At 54.6% G+C, this 12,532-nt stretch overlaps 1 protein-coding gene across 1 annotated transcript in view; it reads left to right on the top strand.

Annotated features, from left to right (window-relative positions):
* Positions 1 to 1,581: 1,581 nt before the first annotated feature.
* The window catches only part of FAM222A (family with sequence similarity 222 member A), a 60,372-nt gene continuing 49,421 nt past the window's right edge, over positions 1,582 to 12,532 (top strand). Inside the window, exon 1 of the mRNA XM_003789897.3 lies at positions 1,582 to 2,620. The gene's annotated coding sequence lies outside the window, so the exon portion shown is untranslated. The remainder of the gene's footprint in view (positions 2,621 to 12,532) is intronic.

A 12,532-nucleotide genomic window follows, 5' to 3' on the forward strand; every position in this document is an offset into this window, starting at 1 on the left:
TGCAGCTGCTCAGAGGCCTAAAACAGGGCCAGCTCCTGCCCTAGATAAGGTGGCGAATGGCCTACTTGGGTTGGCCCTGGAGGTCCCCTGCGGGCGCCTCTCCCTGGCTGGGTGGGTTAGCTCCTGAAAGTAGGGTAGGGCTGGACTATAATCAGCCCATCCACTGGATACCCTCACTAGGGTCTCCAAAGGCCTGAAATCTGGATGGTTACAACTGGCATTTAGTGAGCACTTACTGTATGTTGGCTCCTTTCCATACAATGATTCATTTCACCCTCACAACAACCCTGGAAGGTAAGAATTATGATACCCTCCCTTTCACAGACAAGAAACTGAGGCATAGAGCCACCAAAGTAAGTGGCAAAGATGAACAGCCAGCAAGGGCTGGGCTGGAATGCCATTCTGGTTTCTGGGACTCCAGATAGCACACAGGGAACAACCTTAGGGGTGGCAGGGATCTGGGTACTGCTGTGCATTTCTGTAGGGATATTGAAGTTTATATTGGAAAATGGCTTTCTAACTTGCTGTGTGATGGACACACAGCAACCAAGGAACTGTTCCACTTGGGACTCAATTTCCCTATTTGTAAATGGGACTGCTAACTGGGCCACCCATGGGCTATGAACCTATGACATTTCTTAGAAAAGAAGACATAAATAAATACTTCTTAGTAAGTAAAAGGCAGGGTGCGGTACAGTTTGATAGATGCATATTTGGCCCCATTAGGTTGATATGCTAGTGTGCCTCAGTTTTCCCATCTATTAAGTAGGGGGAGAATGATGGTGCCTGCCTCTTCTGGATGTGGTATACATCCATGAGACGTAGCTTGCAAAGTGCCACTATAGTTAGTGCCCCATGGATCTCAGCTGTGATGCTGAACACCTATCATTATCCAAAATATGCCTTGGGACAAAATATTCAGGACAGATCTCTTAACCTCAGTTTCTTTTGTAATTTGGGAGTATAATATTAGTACCTACCATACATATCAGTTTTTCATCTGTAAAATAGGCGTGGTAATAATACCTCCCTCACACTGTTGTTGTGAGAATTAGGTAAAGTATTATGCTGGATGTCAGCTACTGATATTATTTTTGTTATTACTATTAACAAGTTACTCATAGGATTGTTCCCAAGATTAAATTAACAATGCAGATAATGCACCAAGTACAGTGCCTTGCCCCAAATATATGTTCGCTCAATAAGTGAGACTGGTTTTTCCACACGTTGTTCCTCAACAAGAGGACTACAAGTACCAGCACACTCTGCGCTCCCAGTCAGGGCCCCTCCGCTCGGTACTGGGGCGCAGCATGCCGGGAGCTGCAGTCCTCACTTCGCAGGCCCTGCCTAGTCCCAGCTTGGGGGAGGAGGTTTGGAAAGCCGCCCTACCGGCCTTTGAATTTTGCCGCGAAAACCGCGCGTGGCAGCCCCCGGCCCCGCCCCCCGCAGGACGCGGCGCCGCGTCACCCTGGTAACCTCCTCTCGGCCGCCGCTGATTGGGCTGGGCGGCAGGGGGCGGGCGGGGGATGAGACGCTGCGGCTGCTGCGGGCGCTAGCGCCTGTCAGTCGGGTCGGAGCGGAGCAGCGGGCAGGACTACCGAGCTGGTGACTTCGCTGAGAGATTCCTCACGCCGGCCGGAGGAGGCGGACAGCCGGGCCCGCCGCCTGCGGGGCGCGGCGCGGCGCCCGGCACCCGGGCCTGAGGTTAGGCGAGGCGTTGGCGCGTGTCAGGCGGTGCAAGGCTTCGGCCCCTGGAGCCACCGCGCGTCGCTCGGGGCTATGGGCACGTGAGAGCCCAGCGCGCGGCCCCTGCTGCAGCTCGAGAGCTCGCACTCCCGCTGCACTGTCCCCCGGGCCGTCCCCGCCTTCGCCTTGCGCCACTGAGACCTGCTATTTCTCGGCGCCGAGGCCCCCAAGACTGCAACCGAGGTTCCGCCGCCCGCTGCCGCCGCCACAGTCGCTCGCCGGTTTCCCCTCCCCCCACACCCCTGGCTTGGAGCGGGAGGAGGAGGGGCCGGTGCATTCTCACCGCTGCTCTTTGCAACCTGCGGGGGACTGTGCATGCCCGGAGAGGAGCTGGGGCCGCTGCAGGTGTGTGCAACCCCCAGAGGAGACGATCCCCCACCTCCAGGTGAACCCGGGGGCTGAAGCCGCAGGCAGGCGGGTGAGCGAGAGGAAGCAACAAAGACAAGCTGCAGCTGAGGCTGGCGAGAGGGGCCACGGCCGCTGGGCTCCCAGAACGAGCGGAGAGGGCGCCCTGGGAGCGGCGCCCGCTGAGCTGCAGCCGTGATCCAGGCCCCGAGGGGAGGCGCAGCGCCGCCCGCCGGACGCAGCAAGCACAGACCCTGGAGAGGATGCGTCGCCTGAGAGCCCGTGCGGCCTCAGTCCTGGACAGGCGCGACCCCCGCTAAGCGGAGGAATCCCCACCCCGACTTCTGACCGCGCGGGCTGGCATCTGGATACCTCTGACCGACATTGCTGCTTCCCACTCAGAGAGAGGCATTGGCCCCCTGGGGGGGCTTCCTAAGGCAGCCTCTGCCATCCTTGCATGGCTGCGACCCACCGAGTGGAGCGTCGTGGACGCTGAGACCTGGTGCCCTTCGACTGCCTGTCTGATCCGGTGAGTTGCACGGGGCGGATGGGGGCATTCCCTGGCGTCCGAGCAGTCCAGGTTGAACATAAAGGGTCTCTAGGCCGTTAGAGGTCCTAAATTAGCGGTGCCCTTGTCTGCCCCTTTCCCTCCCACAGACAACTTCTTCGGACTGGCCAGCCGGCTGGGGTGGAGGTTGGGGGCCCGTTCTGGGGATTCCGCGGGGCCCTGGGCGGGGCGGATGCCAGAGAGTAAAGGTCACTGCACCGTAAAGCTAACAGACAAAGGTAGAAGCTCCATCATCCGAAAATTCCCCGGGAACTCTAGCGTATGCGAGGGGGTTGGGGCAGCCAGGATGCCACAGCGTTGAGGGTCTCCCCAGCAGCCCCAGAGATTTTAAAGGACTGAGAAGGAGATGTGAGGTCCTGGACACGCAGGTGGCAGTGGGTCAAGATTGTGCCCTCTGGGGTCCTTCATCCCAACCGCGTTCCCACAAATAACTCCAAGAGATGGTGGCATCCCCAGTGGGGGCCGTGGTGTGACAACACTGCCCAGCCTCTGATGTCACCAGAGTTGCCTTGGCGACGTGACTTGTCTTGACCCAAGACCGGAGGGGGCGGGATCACAGTGAGCAGGGGCAGGGCTGGATGCCTTTGGGTAGTGGAGGAGTGAAAGCTGACTCCCCCCACCCCCACTGCAGCCCTTTGACCTAAATCCTCAGTGCCCCATGAGATGGGGGAGGGAGGCAGTGCCAGCTGTCCCTGCTGGTCCCCCTCCCCCCCAGGGACAGGTGTTCAGAGCTTTGCCCATGTAGCCTGGCAGTGCCTGGGAGCTCAGGCCTCCCAGAAAGAGTTTCTGCTTCCAAAAGGGAGCTAAAAAGGAGACCTCCTTGAACCCCACCATATACTCAGCCAGCAATCAACCTGAAGTATCAAGGGTGCACAGAGAGATGTGCATTTCCAGCCTTCAAACAGGCTACTTCTGCTTAGGAAAATGTGGGTGCTCCACCCTCAGCCAGGGAAAGTGCAGACTCCAGGGGATCACCTGCTGGTCAACCCCAAGGTGAGGGGCCTTGGCCAAGCCAAACTCCTGACTGCCCCCTTCTTCTTTTGGTGTTTAAGATGACTTTGACAAGCACAGGGTGATGCACATTGGGCAAGACAGGCCTGTCAGTGCCAAGGTCTGAATAAAGTGTGTTTCTGCCAGGGGCCAGCTTTGATGGGCATCAGCCACTAGGCCTCCCTCTCCCACACACCCCAGCACTGGCCCTGTTCCCTGCAAAGGCCCAGAGAAGAACCCCCCTGCCAGCCAGCATTGTGCTGCTAGCTCTGTGATTCTTCTTCTAAGTCCCTTCCAGCAACTACTGCCAGTGTCGGATATGGGTGAAACTGCTGTGATCACATTTCTAGGAAAAGGTTTGAATCTGTGTCATTGCTTCAGTATCATGGAATGAGAGCAGGGGAGTGTATGTTTGGGTCATTAGGAGACACCAGGCTCTAGAGTATATAGCGAGCATTTTTTCTGTTCTCCTACCAGGCTTTCTAGCTAGTTAACAGGTCAGTAAATATCAGTGGAGCTGCTTTGGGGGGCCTGGCAGGGAGATGGTATTTCCAGCTGAAATGGTGTCGTTAAATACACAGGCTTCCGAGGACAGAGGAGCAACAGCAGATTGGGGAAGATCTGGGAGAGGTGGGCAGAAGGGCTGTTTGCTCTGCCTCTCGAAGCTTCCCAGTTTAGAAACAAACTCAAGAGTGCGCGCCAGAGATTCACAAACATAGGCAGTTGGAGGCCCTCCGTGGAGTATTTACACTTCCTCAGCCAAGGCAGAGGGAAAGGCTGTCAGAATTGGGCGATTCCTTCTGTTCCTTTCTCTCAGCTCCCTGGGCTTGGCACTCGGCATGCCAGACGATGAGCAGGAGGGAGTGCCAGCTTTCCTGGCGTCTCCCTATGTGCCAGGCACTTCACATGCTCTCAGTTACTCCCTGGAGACGCTCATGTGCTATGGCCCATTTTATAGGGCAGGAGATTGAGGCTCACACAGAGGAAGTAATGTGCTCCAGAGTCCCTGGGTCTCACCACCCCTTCCCATGGAGACAGGGATCCCCTACTTGTTAGACAGGGATCTCTGTAGGAGTCAGGGTCCAGCTGTCAGCTATGGAGTGTGGCCCATCAGATTCCTTGTCCAGACCAAAATGAGAATCCTTGTTTCTCATTGCCAAAAGGACAGAGTAGCAACTTCTGCCCTGGCCTTGTGGTCACCTGTTCCCTATACTCCCCAGGGACCCCCTTCTCTAGCACTGAGGCAGGGAAGATGTGGCATGAAACCCACCTAGCTTCCTGGTCATCTGCCCCTCTGGGCTTGCTTGGATGGCAGAGGGTGGTGAGGCTGTCTCCCTCCCCACACCTTTCCGGCAGCTGAGGGACCTTCCCAGGATGTAGATGGGCAAGGGCAACTTTGGTAGATATGCTCCTGACCCAGCTGGAGGGTTGGGAAGGGTCCTGATGAGGGGTGCCAGGTGAATCATGAAAAGGCAGAGGGATAAGGGGTGTTTTGGGTAGGGCCACTGGCTCTGGAGCCACCCACTGATGTCTGTGGGCCCTTGTGCCAGGATATGTTTAATGGGGGAAGAGGCAGCCATGTCCTGGAGCCTCAGGTGGATGGGAAAGGTTTAAGCAGAGGAGAGGCTTCAGTAAGGGTTCCCTGGACATCTGGACATCCTTTCCATGCCATGAGGGAAGCCTTCTCAGGTCTGGAGGCAGTCTCCTCTCTCAAGGTTGGCGCCTCTCCCACCCCCCAACCCCAGTAATCCTTCTCACTTGGCTAATTCCGTGTAAGCTCATCCATCCCCTATCCCTTCTGAGCCTGGACCAGACCTGGTTAGAGCTGGCTGCTTAACACCCTGGTGAGAAACTTGAGGCTCCCCAGGGATGGCAGTGGCTTGAGGGTAAGAGCCCGGCTCTGAAGTGGGTTGGCCCTGGGTCCTACTCCCAGCCCACTGCTTGCAAGCTGTGTGACCTTGGGTGAGTACATTAGCATCTCTGAGCCTCATCTGATAATAGCGCTGACTTCCTAGGGTCTGGTGAGAATTCAGTGAGGGCCTAGCATAGCAGTTGGCATATAGTAAGCACTCAGTAAATGCACATTCTCATGGTTACTATTAGCCTCATACTCAGAACAGAGCCTTGAAGAGCTCTTCCAGTCTCTTGGAGCCAAGGATGGAAGGAACCCAGTTAGTTGCAGGGCAGGTGCCTGGATCTTTCCTGCTGCCCCTGCCAGAGGCACCTCTGTCCACTGGGGCCCCCACCTGCATGACAAGCACATGTGGCTCCCATCTGAGCTCCAGCGGTAGAGCTGGGACTCGCCCAGGGGGCCTCTCCCCGACCTTCCTCCTGCCCCCTCTGCCTTCCCATTCGTCACAAACCGGAGGAAGCCAGCGAAGCAGCTCATATTCATGAACCGTAATTCAATCAGGCGGCGATTCCTCTGGGCTCGGGGCGGGGGTGAGAACGAGGAGGCGCGCACAAAAGGGCCGCTTTATTACCTCCTGCGGGCCAGGAATTGCAGCTCTCCCCCAGCAGCGGTTGGAGCCGCCTTTATTGTGTTAACCCATTTGCGTGTCAAGAGCTATTGTGCGCTTTCTCTGCCTGTGCGGTGCGGGCCACTGGAGGAGGGCTGTGCTGCCGGCCGGTCACCTCCGCGGGCACCGCCCGCTGCCCTGATTGGTTGCTAAGTGATTTGCATCCAAGGTAATCACTTTTATCTCAGAAGGATGTCTACTATAATTATAAGCTACTGACATCTTTTGAAATCTGCCTAATGACTATTTTAGTCTGCATGGGCTGGGGGTGGGGAGGGAGATTCTGGAGGTGGGTGGAGGCTGGGAAGGGAGAAAGATTCCTTCCACCTGGACCACCCATCCCTTAATTGAGAAATATCAGAGTGCCTACTGGGTGCTTCAAACAAAAGACAGGGTCCCTGGGATAGGGAGCTTGCATTCCTGTGGGTGGGGTTAGTACCACTGCACAGATGGGGAAATGGAGGCCCTGGAGAAGGAGAGCCATATAGCCAAACTCATGTGCTATAATGGTAATCATGCCTGGTTAGAGGTAACCAGCCTGGAACCTTCTAGAGTTTATATCATAACCCTAAGAAATGCAGGTGCTGCAGGTGCTGATATTACCTTCATTTTGTTGGAGAGGAAACAGGAGGTACCTGGCTGCCCAAGATCAGAAAGCCAGGGAGTGTAAAAGTGTATGAGATTTGTTGGTGACCAGAGGTGAGAGGGTTCCACTGGGTAACACTTGGCATCAGACTGGAGGAGGGCAACCTGTCCTGGTGGCAAAGCTCTAAGGAAGCAGACAGCCCACAGCCTCGATAGGGGGTAACATGAATCTGCAACTAACTTGAATTCTGGACAGAGCTGGAGCAGGGGAGAGAAGAGACACAGAGAAGGGAATAATCACAGCCGGTTGTGGAGGGCATCCAGATAGAGAGGAAGTTTTGCTCTAGGCCCTGAAGACTGAGTGGATCTGTCCAGTGTGAAGTGAATGAGGGGGTCATTGGAGGAATTTGAGAACTCAAAGAGTATGACCAGAAAGGGCAGAGGGAGCTTATAAAAGGGCAGAGGTAAAAGGGAGATCACCTAGGAGAGTATTGGCAGGGGCTTTGAGTGCTGAGCTAAGGCCCTGATGGGGTCCAGAGGGAGAGTGAAACTGATGAAGGTGTCTGGGGATGGGGAAAGATGTGATTTGGGAACCTTAGAGGCTAGCAGAGAGCTTGGGCTAAAACTTCAGTTTCTGTACTCTCATAGGCTATGTGTCCTCAAACAAGTTGCCTTACCTCTCTGGGTATCAGTTTATTTGGTCAAGAACGTAATTGCCGTTTAGTCAGGGGCTTGTTAGTGGGATGAGCTTTGAGTGTGTAGAGTGCTTGGGGGAGCTCTGAGGATAGTCTTGGCTGAGCCTCTCAGAACTGAGTGGTTTGGGCTCAGGCATAGGCCCCAGCCAGTCCCCCTGGCCCCACAGCAAGCCAGTGTCCCAGCTATAGCAGCTGTTTGGGGCCCTGGGAGCCCCTGCTATTGTTCAGAGGGCACAAGGGACAAAGGCCTGAGAGGTCAGGGGGTGAGGGTGAGACTGGCTGTGAACAGGCTCCTGGGGACAGGGACTTAATGACGCAGAACTTAATGACCCAGAGACTGTGGGGAGGGGGCCTCCTTAGAGGAGGAGGAGGGAGATCCAGCTACAAGCTCTTTGCTCCAGGACTCATTGCTAGAGCAAGGGTGGCACAGAGTTCAGATCTGAACTTGGCACGAGGGGTGGGTAGGCAAAGGTGAGGTGGCAGGGCCTCGGCATGTAATCCTCAGGCCTGAATTTGAGATTTGGCTCTGCTTCTTAGCATCTGCATGACCTCAGTCTCCTCATCTGTGATGGGCCAAGGGACTACCTTAGAGGGCAGCTGCAAGGCTTGGCAGTAACCGATAGCAAACAGGCAGTAAACAGGAACTGCTATTTTTGCTCTTTATTCATCTATTCATTCAGAGAAATTCACTGCTCTGTGCCAGGCTCCCTGCCAGGTGCTGGGGACACAAAGATGTGTCTTGAGAGGTGATGTATACCAAGGGAGAGGCCACAGACACACCATCACAGAACAGTGGGTTAATTGCTACCGTGGAGAAATTCACAATGTGCAGGTGTTACGCCACGAGCAGGGGGACACAGCAGTGAACAAGCTGGATGTGGGCCCTACCCTTCTCTACCTCTTGTCTCTTAAAGGAAACCAGAGCTAGAAATTCTTAGTTATGGTTAGGGTATCTGGGAAGGGCTCCCTGGAGGAGGTGGCACTTGTAATTGCTGGGGGTTTTTGTGGGGGGGGACTTCTTTTAAATACTTTTGCCTTTTACAAGAATCACAGGACACTGTTGGTATCTGCTGTGTGCTAGACATAGCTTCCTACTTCAGTATTTTCTTCTTGGATTTAATCACTCTGTGAAGGGTGTTTTTAATCTCTGTTGTGTGAATCAAGGAATGAGGCTCAGCAAGGTGAAGCAATAGCCCAGGGCCAGGTGGCAGGTCAACAGAATATCCTTCATTATCTGCACAAGCTTTGGCGTCTTCCTCTACCTGTGAGGGTACTGGGTATGGGCCTCTTTCGTGAAGGATCCTTAGGCAGGGGCCTGAAAGGAACCTGTTCTGGGCCAGCTGTTTTCTGAGTTGCATGACCTTGAGCAGGTCACCCCCCAACTCCAACCCCTCCTAACCCAGACTCAGCCACATCCTTCATAAATGTCAAGGATGGCAAATCTGTGGCAGGCCTCGTTGCCTTACACCGCTGTGTCCTTGGCAGACATTGCCAATCAATTGCTGCCCTCTTCCCCTGCTGAGTTTTTCTCTTGACCTTGGGTTCTTTCCAGGGTTCTGGGCAGGCAGTGCCAATCAATCAGCAGGGCCTTGGAGCTGAAACTGGTTGCCTGCCTTTCCTTGATGAGCTCAGGGGTGCCTCTGGCATGGCTCTGTGTGGTTCAAAGGACCAGGATGCCAGAGCAAGAGATTTGTGGGGATCTGGGTAGTTCTTCAGCCATAAGAGCCTTTTAAGTGTGGAACTATGTTACCTTCCTCCAACTCCCAGAGGGACTCATGTTCATCCTGCAGATTCCAGATGCTTACAGTCCAGAGTTAGCATTTATTGAGCTCTTCCTGAGAGCTAGGTCCTTCATGGGCATGCTCTATTCAGCATTCTGCAGAGCACCTGGAACATGCCTCTCACCACCTCAAGGAGGAATTCTTGGCCCATTTTAGAGATAAGGAAACTGAGGCTCAGCCTGGGTAAGCTGAGTGGCTCCTGAACTGGCATGCAAACCCAAGTCTGAAAGTTCGCAGCCTGGGGCAGGGCTGGGGGTGGCAGGCAGGACAGCCTTTCTGGAAAAGGTGCCATTTATTCTGAGGCCTTAAAGACTGGTGAGCTTCTGACAGGCAGATCTAAGAATGACCTTCTGGGCAAAGGGTACAGTATGAGAGGCAGCCCAGAGGCAGACAGGCTGGAGTGTTTAGATTGAGGCATCAGCATGTGGAGAGAGAGGGGACTGTAGAAGGAGCCAAGGCTGGCTTGGCGCCTATAGCTCAACCGGCTAAGGCGCCAGCCACGTACACCTAAGGTGGCGGGTTCGAATCCCCAGCCCGGACCCGCCAAACAACAATGACGGCTGCAACCAAAAAATAGCCGGGCGTTGTGGCAGGCGCCTGTGGTCCCAGCTACTTGGGAGGCGGAGGCAGGAGACTCGCTTGAGCCCAGGAGTTGGAGGTTGCTGTGAGCTGTAATGCCACGGCACTCTACCCAGGGGGACAGCTTGAGGCTCTGTCTCAAAAAAAAAAAAAAAAAAAAAAAGAAGGAGCCAAGGCTGGCCCTAGCATTTGGACTTTACCTTCCTACAGTGAAACTTTGAGCAGATGAGTACATGAGATTAAACACCTCAATGAACCCAGGCTGAGGGTGCTTGGGGCTACCTCTGATCTACTGGAAGCTTTAGCTTAGAACAGGCTTAGTGCACAGTAGATAGGCATCCAAGAAATGTTGGCTGAATGAATAAATGAGTGAATCCTCCTGGGATTTAAACCTTGCTGACCTCCCCAGGCGCCCAGCTACATGGAGGAGAGAGGCCAGAGTCCCTCTCCCCAGGGAAAGTTGAACATCAGACCTGGCAGTGAGGGGCAGGAGAGGGGGCCAGGCAGTTACCTGGGGTAGTAGCTTCCCTCCCAGCACTTCCCCATCCTGTTGCCTGTCCCCAGGATTCCTCCTATACCTTCCTGCTGGGCTGTCTGTGCCTTGCCAGCCACGCCTGGCGGGCAGTGTTGGCCCAGCGCTTGGGGGGATGAAAGATGAAGGTTCGTGACCATTTTTTAACTCAATAAAGGGAGAGACAAGCTGCAGGCTGCAGGCCGGAGATATAATTAGTTCGCAGCAGTGGCGCTTTCTTGATTTAGCTTCTGAGAGAACAAGACAAGGATGTTATACCCAATTAGCAGTAACATCCAGTCGGAGCCTCAATAGGTGAGATAACAAGCTATTTTTATGACTTTTCTTTCCCAGCTTGGAGGGGGTGGGGGGAAGGGGGTATCAAGGCCTTATTTCTTTTCATCAGGGAACAATTATTAGCGATATCAGGATTTCCCAAAGCCAAATGATGCATTTGTTAACCCAAACAAGCAAGTGTCCCGGGGCAGCAGCTGCAGTAGCAAGCTACCATTTTTGAGCCCAGGGGTAGTCGGTGCAGGGGGTGAGGGGTGGCCCCCATTCTGGAGCCCTCTGAAAAGACTCCTAAATGCAGAGAGCCCATTGGTTTGGCAGGGGGAGCTCAGGCCCGTGAGATATTCTTAGTGCCTGCCTTGATTTCCTTACCTGCTTCTAAAGGAATATAAGGAGGCTGGGCCACTTTCTCTGGGGATGAGAAAGAAGCCAGTTTTGGCCCTTGGCATCCCTTCCTGGCATCACTGTACATCCCTTCTGCCAAGTAGGCCAGAGGTTCCGTCTTGAACCTGCATATTGGACCCCCATTACGACTCTCACTACCCAACCACCCTCCTGCCTATCCTGGGTCCCCTCTGGCAGGGGCCGAGTGGTGATTAGCTCCATTCTTTCTACCCTCATTACCCCCACAGCCGGGACACCCAGCACTGGCCAAGTCTCTGCTGGGCAGGGAAACTCTGCCAAACCCCACCCCAGCTGCCTGGCTTTGCTCCAACTCCTGGTGAAGGTTGGGGGACACCTAGAGAGGGAGCTGGCATGGTGGCTGCAACACCCCATCAGCTCAGGCCCTAAGCCCAGCACAAGCTTCAGGGCCTCCACCCATCCTGCTGAATCCTGCCCTGCCCTACCCTGTCCCACATCCTATCTCCCTGTCACTGTGGAGCCCCACACTTGTGGTTCAGACAACTGACAAATCCAGCCATGCAAAGTGGGAGTTTAATTGCAAACAGTTTTTATGGATCATGGGACCATCTGCGCCACCATATGCAAAAGGGAAAAAGAATCTCCCCCCCTTTTTTTTGTTTTTCTCTCCACCCCCCGCCCCCAACTGAATTCTAAAAGAAATAATTGCCAAGGCTTTTCTGGCAGGAGCCAAGCACAGAGCTGGGACCCATTCTGGGGGCTTCCTGCAGGGTGGGCCTGCCAAAGCCAGGAGCCAGGTAGAGTAAGGGTGAGGGGACCCCATAGGGTCCACCTAGAAGCTGGCGCCTGGTTGCTGAGAGGATGCTACAGCCTCAACAAAGTGCTGGCACTTCCTGAACCCACTGGGTTCTCTTGCACCTGTAGACCTTTGCGTACACTGCGCCATGGTTAAAGTACCTTGCCTCTGCTTTTCCCAGCCACCTGGCTGATGCTGTTTGTGTGGCCTCTGGATCAGGACTTGGCATGGAATAGGCACCGCACAGTGTGTTCATGGGAATATGTGAGTGAGCAGTGTTTGGGGGCACCAAGGACAGGACATGTCCTATCCCATTTCTACCCAAGAAATGGAACCCCAGGAGGATAGGGCTGCCCAAGGCTCACAGATGATGCCTTTCTTGCCCTGGTGCCCAGCCTGGCTCCGCAGATGAGCCCCACCCAAGATTGGAAAGGCCATTTAGGCCAGCGGTCAGCTCTCCAGGGCCTTCCCCACAGGGCCTGAGTAGGCTGGTCTTGTTAGGGGCTTCTGATTTACTTACCTGAGGCAGCCTGCTAGGGTTTGAGTCCCATGCTACCTCATCCCAGCTGGGTGTCTTCAGACTGTCATTTATGCCTCTGTGTGGCTCAGTTTCTTCCTCTTTTAGATGGGGATGAAAAGTCAGTGGGATGCTGCATGTGAAATGCATCTGTGTGTCTGTCCTATCTCTCCCGCTGTGATGTTGGGAGCCTCTTAAGAGAGCATCCTTGCTTGAGTATCTTTACTTTGTTCATTGATGTCTTCC

The sequence above is a fragment of the Otolemur garnettii genome, unplaced genomic scaffold (assembly GCF_000181295.1).
Source record: "Otolemur garnettii isolate 467f Iridium unplaced genomic scaffold, OtoGar3 scaffold00038, whole genome shotgun sequence".
NCBI lineage: Eukaryota > Metazoa > Chordata > Mammalia > Primates > Galagidae > Otolemur > Otolemur garnettii.